General features: G+C 50.9%; 1 long non-coding RNA gene across 1 annotated transcript in view; it reads left to right on the forward strand.

The window, feature by feature from the left end:
- The first annotated feature begins 2,749 nt into the window (after window positions 1–2,749).
- Window positions 2,750–12,642, forward strand: part of LOC142068678 (uncharacterized) — an 81,715-nt gene continuing 71,822 nt past the window's right edge. The window contains exon 1 of the long non-coding RNA XR_012664610.1: window positions 2,750–2,873. This is a non-coding gene — a long non-coding RNA (uncharacterized LOC142068678). The remainder of the gene's footprint in view (window positions 2,874–12,642) is intronic.

Below are 12,642 nucleotides of genomic sequence, written 5' to 3' on the forward strand. Positions count from 1 at the left end.
ATCTCGGGGGGGGGGGGCAGGGCGGCTGTGTGCTCAACCCCCCGCTCTGCCCCAGATCCCACCACTTCCTCCAAGCCCCCACTGCCACTCCCACCCTGCTTCTTCCTGCCCCCACTCTGCCCCAGGCCCTGCCCCCACTCATATTCTGCCTTTTCCTGCCCCCGCTCCTCCCCCACCTCAGTGCCTCCTGCATGCCGCTGAACAGCTGATCCATAGCAGGCAGGAGGTGCTGGGAGCGGGAGGTGCTGATCTGTGGGCTGGCCCATGGGTGCTGAGCATCAGCTATTTTTTTTCCATGGGTGCTCCAGAGCACCTATGTTGGGGAGGCTAGTACTTAAAGGGCAGAGTCCCTAAGAGGAAGGCTGTGAAACCCTGAACTTTGGGGGTCGGAATGGGGGCTCTTTTGGGAGCTGGATGGTGTTTAATAAATTAGATCCCCGGAGAGGGGGACTAATCACTTAGAAGACCCTTTGCTGTGAGTAAATTATTTCTGGGACCTTGGAGGGAAACTGAGGCAAGATCCCTCCAGGGCCACTCCAGGCCCCAAGCAGGCTCCCTGGGATAGCACTTGTCTGCAGGGACAATCCTGCATTGGCTGGGAGATGGCCCAGATGATTTAAGAGGCCTCTCTTTACACAAGCCTTGATAATTCCAAAAGGGGAAGGTACAAATTGTAGCTGGGAGGATGCACTCTGCAGCCTCCGCTGTATGACTGCCCTAAGAACCTAGACACCCTTGCTGGATGTTATTCCGCATGGAAGCCACTGAGCTTGTATTCTCCAAATGGCCTGCAGGCTAGGAGCAACCTGTCGGGCTAGGAGGAGCACTGTGATGGGGTATGCAAGCACCCCACTGGGTTTGTGAGCTGCTGTCAGCTCCATCGGCTCCACCCTGCTGCACCTGCCCCAGGTGTCAGGCTTGTAGGGGGGGGGGGGTTAAAAGTGGGGAGCCCTGCTCACTTGGGAGCTGACTGGGAGGGATGGCAGACTTCCAGCTCTCGCTCTGAGAGAGAGGCCTAGCTGGGGCCAGGAACTGAATGAGAGATGCTGCCTGCTCGACCGCTCTGGGGGAAGGGGGCCTGGGGAGCGCTGCTGCAGGTAGTGCCCTGCGTGAAGGGGGCAACAGCCAAATAAACACCTTTTCCCTTGTGCACCCGACCGCAAGATACAGCAGGGGTTGGCCATGAGCCCAGGCCTGATTCTGTCACAAGCGCTCGGTGCCTTTTGCCCCCCTGCCAGGCAGGGAGAGGCACTTGGCATGCAGATAAAACCAGACTTTTCTTCATAGGCCCTCCGGATTTGTGGCTTGGCAGCTCTCACTTCCCGAGGACGTCACTGCTTGTCTCGAGACCCTGTGAGGGGTATGGATCCATCCTGGAGGGCTCAGGTCAGTCATCTCTCTAACACATCAGGTGGCTTTTCAGACTGGTTTACGGAGGCCCCTGCAGGCAGGTGTGGGGGGGAGCACGCCCTGCTGCGCTGCTCGTTCTTTAGGCCCATTTACTGGGACTCTCCCAGCTGCTCAGGAAGATCTCAGAAAACATCCTTCCTAGGAGCTAGCATGTAGCGAACCACCCGTTTAGGTGCTTGGGCCAAAGACACCTGCCTAGGCTCCTGGCTCAGCTTACTTTGTGGCCATCTCAGCTGCAGTATGGCCAGAAGAAGGGGATGGATGGCTAGGCTGCTTTCTTCAGCATGTTCAGTTAGTGCCTATTGAAGTGCTGAATGCCGCTGACTCCGGTGTCTATCCCCTGCCAGGCTAAAGCCTGGGCAGCAGAAGCGCAAAGTTCCCCAGCTCGCCCCCTGCTAATGCTTCTCATCCGTCACTGGGGTTGGGCTGGGAGCAGTTCAGCCTCTGTGTCCCATTCGGTCCATAGCCTTGACTCCAAGCCTGCCCTGGAGAACGGCAGTGAGGGCTGGTGGGGGTGACCCGTGGCAGGTCTCTGGTCGGGGAGGCTGAGAGGTTTTGGGCCTATAGTGGAAGTTCTAGCATTCAGGTTTTTCCTGTAAAGGCAAAATTCGCCCAGATGCTCTGGGCATGCACAAGTCCTTCCAGTGGGACTGCAGAGAGGGCCGCTACATGTTGTGTGTTTCGGAAGGGTCTTCTCCCCAGCTTTTAACAGGCAGTTGCAGAAGGGGCCAGTGCAGGGAGCCTGGGTTGTGGGGTTGCCACTAACGGACCCTTTGGCTCCAAACCCAGATGCCGGCAGGCTGGTGACAGCAGCAGCTATCCCGTCCCATCCCACGAAGCATCAGATTGGGGGCTGCGTGGTTCCTAATTGACTAGGGCTGTGTGGGACCGGGGTGAATTTCATCATCAGTGTAAACAGTTAGTGTGATAGGTTTCAGTTCACAGTTGATAGTTTGTGGTGGTCTAGAATGGGAGGAGGGGGTTGGTACAGATTAAGAACAAATAAAACTCAAGACAGAAACAAGCAATAAAAAAAAAAAAGTTCCTTGGCATCTGTGATTCTCAATGAACAAAAATCCCTGAAGGTCCAGCATTAAAAAAGAGTTTTCTTGAAGCCCAGAGTTAGCAAACGGAGCATCTGTGATCTTCCTTTCCCCGAGAATTCAGCCTTCCTGCTTCCTCTCTTTGCTGTCGCTGTACCCAAGAGTTTTCTGTGGGTGTTCACTCGACACTGCCAGCAGGAGGGAGGGGTAAGTGAGTGGGAAGGGGGTGGAGAGGGAATCCCAGCTTGGAACTTGAGACTTTCCAGCTGAGAAGGAAAGATTCAGAGATGCAGACGTAATTATACAACACTGCAATCAACTCCTGTGTCAAAAGAAGTCAGGAAAAATACATAAATAACTCCACAGCCACATTTAATATAGTGCAGGACATATATCAGTAATGCCACCACTTCCTCCAGGGTAAGTATAGAAAAGCTTCATGTCAAAAACGCTTGCAAATGGTTTGAATACTTTGAACTGGTTCTGTGTAGACTTCAGAAATTGAGGTAGCTTTAAATTCAAGCTTTTCTGATACCAGCTCAAATAGAAACTCTCTAGCTTAGTGCAAGTTTCAGGCTTGCTTGCAAATAATCTCCAGAACGAAACTCTGATGTGGAAGGAAGACAAAGTGTAATCTATATTGTTTCCTGCTGTAAATTCAAAACTCCAAGTGGAGTGCCAAGAAATTGAAAAGCACACTCATTTAGTAGGAATGCAAATCTGTCTGTGATCTTTTATCTGAAAACATAAGGGCACTTCTTCCTTAATGAATTTACTCCTCGCTGCAGTCAGTTGGTTTGGCTCTGGGTACCTTCCTGCTTCAGTGTAATGAGCAGCATAGCATCAGGTAATCCACATGTTAGGATGATCTCTCCTGAAGCTGTCACTTTAAGGCTCTCAAGTGTCCTCCGTAAGTCTGGCGTAAGCAATAAATTTTGCTCTGCTGCATGTATAATGTACGATAGCTTCTGTGATCACTGAGGCGGATTTGTGGTCAGTCCATTTGTCTGAATGATCCATAGGGGTTTTGTTGATGTAGGCAGAATAAAATGGCTGGAAGGAGAGGAGGGATGATTCGAACTAGATTCTCGGCAGGACACTCTCTCCCTTAGTTGGATGATGTTAGGAACAGTGACTTATTGCATGCTGATTAATACCAGTCTTTATAGAATGGCTTTTGATCAGTATGCTTCAGTTCAGAAACAGTTTCATGCTGAGGTATTTGTGTGTGCGTTTTTGTGAAATGCCTGTTTTCCATTATTAAACTGGGAGACAAACTAAGATGACTGTCATATTTTCCTAATATAAATTTCTCTCTCTCTCAAACCTCCTTGAAAACCATTAATTTCAGCAGTGTGTCCTGGTAATGCAGCTGTCAAAAAGCCACATGCTTGGAGGTGGGTTTGCAAGCCCTGTGTTTCCCTGGGTCAGGTCCTCACTGAAGGAAAGGATGGATGCCCAAATGGAAACATGGAAGGGGCGGAAGGGTTGGAAAAGAAGGATGTACAATGTGGGAGGGGAAGAGAGAGGCTCTGATGTTGAGTCTCAGATGATGTAACTCAGGTGGCGGACGGGGATTTTCCGCCCATTTCCAATCCCAAAACAGCATCCCTCTTGTCCTTCTGTTTCCTGCACTGATTGTTCTTGGCTATAAATGCTTGTCAGTTGCAGCTGTCTGGATCTAGGTTGGTTATTGATGTGAAGCAGCAATTTCTTACACCTTAGGACTAGCGCCCAGGGATCCCAGGAACCCAGCTGAATTCACCTGGGGTCTGCACTCATTAATGAAACCAACATTTAGCCCAGGTCATGGGTCTGAAACCTTGAGCTGGTTTGGCCTAGGTTTACCTACCCCACCCCCAGACCCCTTCCTTTCGACTGTAGTAGACTACTGCTCCCTTATCAATGAAGTCTTCCAGAACCCTGTATCCAACATGCCCATCACTGTGATGTCTGCGTACCAATATTCTGCAGGGCCTTCACCTGCAACCCTACTGTCTTCCCACTCTGGTATGCTCTCCTCTGTAGGGATTTTCTGTGGCTGCTTCCCTCAATGATGAGTCTTCCGGGGAGCCCTCTGGTGTGACCATCCCTGTCCCCCTGATCCAGGGAAAGTCTTCAAGTGGCAGGAAGCACTTGGTCCCTTTGCCTCAGCAGTGACAGGAGTAGCAGTATACAGCTTCCTGTACTGAGCCAGGCCCAGAGACCCTCCGAGGTTCCCTGTAAAGTTGCTGGGAGAACTCAGACCTACCCTAGCTTCACATTTGGAGCTTTGCACTGTAGCTGGGGAATCCCTAGGCTGCTGAGATATTGCTGGGGAAAGCCTTGACGTGCACTTAATGAAGCGTCTCTGCACCAGGCCCAGTTCAGGTGTCTTATAGCAGAATTGTCATCTCCTGGATGTTGTCCTGGTTCCAGGGAAGAGTTACCCCTCCAGGCAGCAGCCCTCCACCCCCAAGGATTCTCTGTAGGGGGAAAAGACCAGCTGGCACCCACTGAAACTCTCAGGAGAGTCAGGTTGGAATTGTGGCAGTGGAGGCTGGTGAGTTGGGGTTACAGGCTGGCACAGATGCCAGCCCCAAGAAAACTTCCATGGAAAAGGCCAGGGATCCCAGTTCAGGGTGATAAACACAACCGTGTAATAAAGGAAACAAATCTGTCTTTCCGCCTTGCTCTGGAAGCATGTGGTCTTCTGCTGAGCAGGCCAGAGAGATCTTCAACTCAGATGACCTTATGCTGCAGCAGTGGGATGATGGGTAGTCCTCAGTGCACAGCACCCTCCTGTAGTATATGGCCAGTAAATCCAGTCCCATATAGAAATAGCCATTCTTGTCATTTGTACCCAGGTATGTTTTTTAGCCTAGTAGAATTTGCCACAGATGAGATTAGTCTAGGAAGAAAAAACCTCCCTGTCGTTTTGCGCGGTTGGGTGGCAGTGTGTCCAGAGCTAGTCTGAGCTCTAGTCTTCATGTTTTGGGAGCATTCAAGGCTCCATTACCACTAGGGTGACCACCTTTTCAAAAGGCAAAAGCAGGATACATGCAGGAGCTCTGCCCCCTCTGTGGCCCCACCCTCTGCTCCTCCTCTTCCCCTGAGGCCCCGCCCTCTGGCCAGGCTGGAAGCCAGAGCTGGCCAGCGGTAAGAGCTGCCCAGGGACCCCGGGCTGCTGTGGGGAGTCCTGGACCCTCCACCTTACAGAGGCTCTTATGGAGTTCTCTACCATGGCCTGGCTTGGGTGGGGAGCCTCAAAGGGAAGAGGAGAAGCAGGGGCAGGGCCTCGTGGTGAGGGGGGGGGTCTAAGGCCCACCTCAGCCCCCGCCCCCCCGGAAAGGGGCAAGTGCCACCCCTGCGCCTCGGGCAGGCACGGAGCAGCACCATAGGGAATCCGGGACAAATGCTGTCCCAGAGTCATTCAGCCTGGGACCGGGACTTGAACTCTGCATTTCGGGACTGTCACGGAGCGGGACTCACCCCTGCGGCGCCTCCTGATGGTCATCCAGGGAATTAGCGTTCCAGCCTCTGGAGCGCCCTCTGCAGGCCGGTGTCCTGTTTGTCGCAGCCCCCCGTGTCCCTCCTGGACCCCGGTGCCCCTTTTATCCAGGGTGCTGCCCTCTGGCAGTACCCCCACAGTCTCTGCGTCTCCCCTCCTCAGGGAACCCCCACCCACTATCCCCACCTCGCCTCAGTCTTTGGCTACTGCCAGTCACCATTGAGCCCCCACACGCTGGGGCGGACTGCAGTGTATAAGCCAATCATCACAGGCAAGGGGGGTTTGGACCTGCTGCCTCTGCCTACCTTTGGGCTGCCCCCTGCAACCCCAATACCTATCCGGCCTTACCCTAGGCCTGCAGCCTGGGGGTTTCCAGGCCGGAGCTCCGCAGCTCCATTGTCCTTCCCCCAGCCCTGCTCCACCTCAAGGTACTCTGGTACGCTTCCCAGCAGCCAGGCCCGTCTCCCTCCACAGCTAGAGGAGACTGTCTGCACCTGGCCACTGCCCTCTTAAAAGGGCCAGCTGGGCCCTGATTGGGGCGTGGCCACAGCTGAGCCTGCTTCCCCCAATCAGCCTGGAAACTGCTTGCTCCCAGCCACAGCCCTCTCCTGGGCTGATTTCACGCCCTTCAGGGCAGGAGCGGGTGACCGCCCCGCTACAGGGACTGTCCCGTCCAGTTTGGGCTGGTGGTCACCTTAGTTCGAATTCTGCCCGTACGCTGGAGTTTTGCTATAGACCAGCCTATTGAATCGTCTCTGTTCCGTTTACCATGTGTTTTCAGCCTGTGACCCCCCCCCCCGCACCCCACCCTTCGGTGTTTTAAATTCAGCTGTTTTTATTCTTGGGGGCGGGGAGGGGAGGTGGCACAAGACCTAGTACTGGGTCAGTTCTTCACAGTAGCAGTGCTTGAATCGAGGCCTGTGGTGACTAAAGCAGTGACTCACTGGTCTCCCTGAGGTTGTGCGTTCGCAGGGTCAATGAGTCACAAGGGAGGATACATTAGAGATGGGGAGGGGGGAAATAAACAAATGTTTCCTCGTATTTATTGCTTGTATAACAGTGCCCCCCAGAGACCCCAGCTGAGAGCTGGGGCCCATTGGGGTAGGTGCTGCACAGACGCAGGGAGAGACAGTCTCTGCCCTGAATAATTTATAATCTAAATAGACAAGACAAAGGGAATATTACCCTCATTTTACAGATGGGGAGCTGAGGCACGGAGCAATTATGTGATTTACGCTAGGGAGTCTGGTGGAGCCAAAATTTGAACCCAGGTCTCCTGAGACCCAGTCTGGTGCCTTAATCACAATCCCTTCCTTTCTCTCGTTTCAATGTCAGAATTACAAATGGAGAAACCCTGTTAGGGCTCATCTAGTCCATCCTCCTGTGAGTGAAGGATTGTTCCCCACAGTACATGTTGATAGTGGTTTTGATTGGATTAGTTTTAAATGTTCCCAGGAATGAGTCTTCTACTACTGTTGTAGTCTAGTTGTGCTCAGTTTCAGGAAATCTAGCCAGCTGAAATTCCCTTTCTCAGCTTCATCCCTTGATCCCTAGTTATACCACCTGAAATCCATCATATTCATCATATCCATCATGCTGGAGTTTACTGGTGCCATGATTTTTCATTTAAACGAATTGCTGAACTAACTTACTTAAATGGACAAGTACAGTGAGCTGGGACTCGGGAGATGTGGCTTCTATTCTGGGATCTTCCACTGGCTTGCTGGGTGACTTTGAGCAAGTCACATTACTGCGCTGTGCCTCAGTTTCCCCCTATGTAAAATGAAGATAATGATTCTTATTCTTTTTGTAAAGTTCTTTGAGATCTACACTGAAAAACATTCTAAGATCTAGGTATTATTATATTCTTCTTGTTCCTGAGTGTTATTTTTTCCCTCCTTTAAATCTTCATACAGTGAATGCTTCTAAACACTCCAGCACTCACTAGTTTTGTTCCTGAACTAAAATGTTGGAAAGGCCATTAACTGGGGACAAGATTTTGCACTTAGCCTGACTGTGTGTCTGTTTAGGAGCATGGTGGAAACAGACAACAATTCTCAGCCAAGAAACTGCAGCCTCATTGGACAGACGTTAAATTTGATTGTTGCTCCTGGCCGCAAGGAACCCTTTGTAGAGAAATTCTCTAACAGTAGGTCAGGGATTCTGCAGTAAGTGGGATACATGGGTTGGTATATGTGGGAAGCGGGGAGAAGGAACTAGCAACAAACAGAACAATTATTCATCCAAATTGGAACCACACTGAGTTATTTTGTATAAATCCTCTGTCACGAGGCCCAGTTTCAGATGTAGGATGCCTTATAAAAGTTTAAATTTAAGGACGCTGTGACGGATGGACCAAAGCTGGCTTCTCTTCACTGCCATCTTGGCAGAGACACGAGGGAGTGGCCAGAGCTAAAAGGATGAGCTTGTGTTAGAGAGTCAGGCTCTGTAGCTGAGGGCTGTAACAGATTCACTTCCTCTGGGTTGGGCACGGGATGTGTGTGTATGTGCAAGACACACTCACCAGTAGGTTACATTAGCACTCTTCAGAGCTGGGATCTTGGAACATGGCTGCTTCTAAGCTTTCCAGAGAGAGAGGAAACCTCTAGTTGTTAATGCAGTGTCTTCTCCAAGAGGCCGCTCCAGCTTGAGCCAGCCCAGACTCATCTTTTAAAATAACCCCGGGGATGCTCAGAGCAGAACTCATCATTCTCCAGTACTTGGGCACTAGTGACTTGGCTGCCAGGTGGCAGCCGGACACTGGAGTGGATTTAGCCAGTTAGCAAATGTCTCCATCCACTCCCCAGACTCACTGTGTCCCCAGACTCATAGCTGAGGCTGACTGGAGACCTTGTGTTCAGCAGGCTGCAAATTCTGCTAGGTGAGCCGATCTCCAGCCAAGCCAAAAGAAAATGTGCCATGATAATCTCGCTTGCAGTGCCTCTTGTCTCAACAGGACCATCCAGCCCTGCCTTGTTCCAGCAGCAAGGGCTGCTGGGACTTGTGGTGTGTGGGCAGTGTTTGGGTGTTATGGAAGCCAACTGCAAGGCATGCTGGGTAGAGAACTCTCTCTCCACAGTTGTGAGGATTTCCAATAACCACCCTTACATGGGCCAAGAAGCGAGAGATGGAGCCACAGGCAGGTTTTCAACCAAGGGGTGGGGAGAGTGGTGGAATTGGGGGATATGAACTGAATTCAGTCTCAACATCGTCTCACTGCACTTGGCACCAGATGTGGGGAGAGCCTTGGCTGAGGAATCACTGATAGTGCTTTGATTGGTCAGGTTTGTGTGCATGTGTGGCCCAGGGACCCCTTGATGCCAACTGGCAGAGGACACTAAGGGCGAATAGGATTTACAGGGATCCCCTGGGTCAGATATCTGCAGAGCAGTTCTCCAAAGGATGGCATGGGAGGTCTCTACCAAGAGCCAGTAGCCCACTGGTCACCGTCATCATCGCAAGATGTATGTACGGACGTTATTTAAGGAGTGATGTGTCTGTATTAAAACTCAGGTTGTTACAGTGTTGGCGTTAAGGCAGGTCACCAGGAGGTGATGTGCCTTGGAAATGTTCCTTTCAGGGACGAGATAACAGGCACTTGTCTTCCTGTCTGGCCTTTTGGGTATTGGATGCCTATTTGCATACTGAGCCAGCTGTCTCTTAGGGTATGTCTGCCCTGCAAGAAAAAGCACCCGCGCAGCGAGTCTCAGAGCCTGGGTCTGCAGTCTCAAGCTTGTGCTACAGTGCTAAAAATAGCAGGGTAGATGTTTCCACTCGGGCTCTGAGAGCCACACCGCTTGCTGGGTCTCCAAGCCCAAGCGGGAACATCTACCCTACTGTTTTTAGTGCCATAGCATCAACCTTTCCAGTGTCAACATACCCCGAGGGCCCATGGAAGCACAGAGCTGTCGATGGGTCGTGCAGGTCCCATTTGGTGAATGCTGCCACTAGCAAAGTGCTCTGGGTAAAGTAAGAATGGACGTGAATTCTTCCTCAAATCCTTGAATGGAGCTGTTTGTGACTCAGTTAAATATATATCCACACATCTGTGCACCAGCCCTGAGTGGGAATATCTGAATATCGTGCAGGAGACTATTCTGGCAGCATTTCTGACCTGGCCAGAACAGGAGCTATTGGGAATCTTGGTATGGGGTGATGGATGGACAGGTCCTAGTTGGAAGCTTGGCATATTTTAGCCCAAAGCAGGCATTGGTAATGGATCTAATCCAGGGCTGTGCATCATGTCTAATTTTCACAAGCCATGATTGGCAAGGGTCCTATCCTAGCTTCTTTGGCATGCCTGTGACACCCATTAAAGCCCAGTGAGTATTTGAGTGTATTTGTGCCCTCAAGTTCTATCACTGTCAGGTTCAGGGCAGACAACCTGAGCGCACCATGTTCAGCACTGCCCTGGACCCCTCCCCTGTAGTTGGTCAGTCAATAATGGTAAATAACGAAGAGGAGAGGTCACAAATTCACAGAGATCTGGATCACCTGGTACACTGGGGGCAGGCAAACAATATGCATTTTAATATGGACTATAAGGTGGATAGAAAGCTGGCTAGATTGTCGGGCTCAACGGGTAGTGATCAATGGCTCCATGTCTAGTTGGCAGCCGGTATCAAGTGGAGTGCCCCAAGGGTCGGTTCTGGGGCCGGTTTTGTTCAATATATTCATAAATGATCTGGAGGATGGTGTGGATTGCACCCTCAGCAAGTTTGCAGATGACACTAAACTGGGAGGAGAGGTAGATACGCTGGAGGGTAGGGATAGGATATAGAGGGCCCTAGACAAATTAGAGGATTGGACCAAAAGAAATCCGAAGAGGTTCAACAAGGACAAGTGCAGAGTCCTGCATTTAGGACGGAAGAATCCAATGCACCTCTACAGACTAGGGACCGACTGGGTAGGCAGCAGTTCTGTAGAAAAGGACCTAGGGGTTACAGTGGACGAGAAGCTGGATATGAGTCAACAGTGTGCCCTTGTTGCCAAGAAGGCCAATGGCATTTTGGGATGTATAGGTAGGGGCATTGCCAGCAGATCGAGGGACGTGATCCTTCCCCTCTATTCGACACTGGTGAGGCCTCCTCTGGAGTACTGTGTCCAGTTCTGGGCCCCACACTACAAGAAGGATGTGGGAAAATTGGAAAGCGTCCAGCGGAGGGCAACAAAAATGATTAGGGGACTGGAACACATGAGTTACGAGGAGAGGCTGAGGGAACTGGGGATGTTTAGTCTACGGAAGAGAAGAATGAGGGAGGATTTGATATCTGCTTTCAACTACCTGAAAGGGGGTTCCAAAGAGGATGGCTCTAGACTGTTCTCAGTGGTAGCAGATGACAGAACAAGGAGTAATGGTCTCAAGTTGCAGAGGGGGAGATTTAGGTTGGATATTAGGAAAAACTTTTTCACTAGGAGGGTGGTGAAACACTTGAATGCATTACCCAGGGAGGCGGTGGAATCTCCTTCCTTAGAAGTTTTTAAGGTCAGGCTTGACAAAGCCCTGGCTGGGATGATTTAATTGGGGATCGGCCCTGCTTTGAGCAGGGGGTTGGACTAGATGACCTCCTGAGGTCCCTTCCAACCCTGATATTCTATGATTCTATGGCTAAAGGGATACATCAAGGAACTAAGAATGCCATACTTAAAGGATGGGGGACTCTATCCTGGGAACAGTGACTCTGAAAGTGATTGGAGGGCCGTGATGGAGTATCAGCTGAATAAGGACTCCCAGTATGATGCTGTGGCATAGGTGCTGGAAGTAGGGGTGCTGCTGCACCACCTGGCTTGAAGTAGTAATAACAACCCAAATACATGGTTTCCGCCTTCAGCACGCCAACTATAAAAATTGTTCTAGAACTAACTACACTGTGGCCAAAAGAGCTAATGTGATCCTGGAATTCACAAGTGGGAATTTCAAGGAGTAGAGAGGCTATTTTACCTCTGTGTTTGGAACTGGTACGACAGCAGCTGGAATCCTGTGTCCAGTTCTGGTGCCTACAACTCAAGAAGGATGATGATAAACTGCAGAGGGGTCAGAGATGAGTCATGAAAATGATTAGAGGGTTAGAAAACCAACCTTAGAGTGGTAGACTCAGAGCTCCATCTATTTAGCTTAACAAAGAGAAGGTTAAGGGGCGACTTGATTGCAGTCTATAAGTATTTACATGGGATACAAATATTTAATAATGGGCTCTTCAATCTGGCAGAGAAAGGTCTATCATGATCCAATGGCTGGAAGTTGAAGCTAGACAAATTCAGACTGGAAATAAGACGTACATTTTTAACGGTGTTGTGGCAGGGCAGGAGTAAAGCCCCTTGAATGCCCTGCCAAAATGCTGGCTAAACCCTGCTTTCTGGTAGGAAAGCCAGGTGCAGGGGCCCAGGCAGCCAGCAGAGAGCCCAGCTGCAGGTCCTAATGAGGGCCGGCTCACAGCAATGACAATGGTTTTAATTAACGTCCTCTTCCCCATGATGTGAATGGTCTTGGTCAAATTGCTGCCTTCAGATTGCTTCCATTGCCCCTCTCTCGCTAAGTAGCAGCAGCTGGGCTGAGGAAGGGAAGGGCTATAAAAGCCCTGGAGAAAGCTTCATCAGGAGGCTAGCCTGGGAGGGGGATAGGAGGCTTACAGCTCTTTCTCCTCACCAAAGGCGAGGAGCCTTGTGGGCCAGGAGACCCTGGGAAGGGTCTGAAGGGGG

Source organism: Caretta caretta, chromosome 12 (assembly GCF_965140235.1).
Source record: "Caretta caretta isolate rCarCar2 chromosome 12, rCarCar1.hap1, whole genome shotgun sequence".
In the NCBI taxonomy this organism is placed as follows: Eukaryota; Metazoa; Chordata; order Testudines; family Cheloniidae; genus Caretta; species Caretta caretta.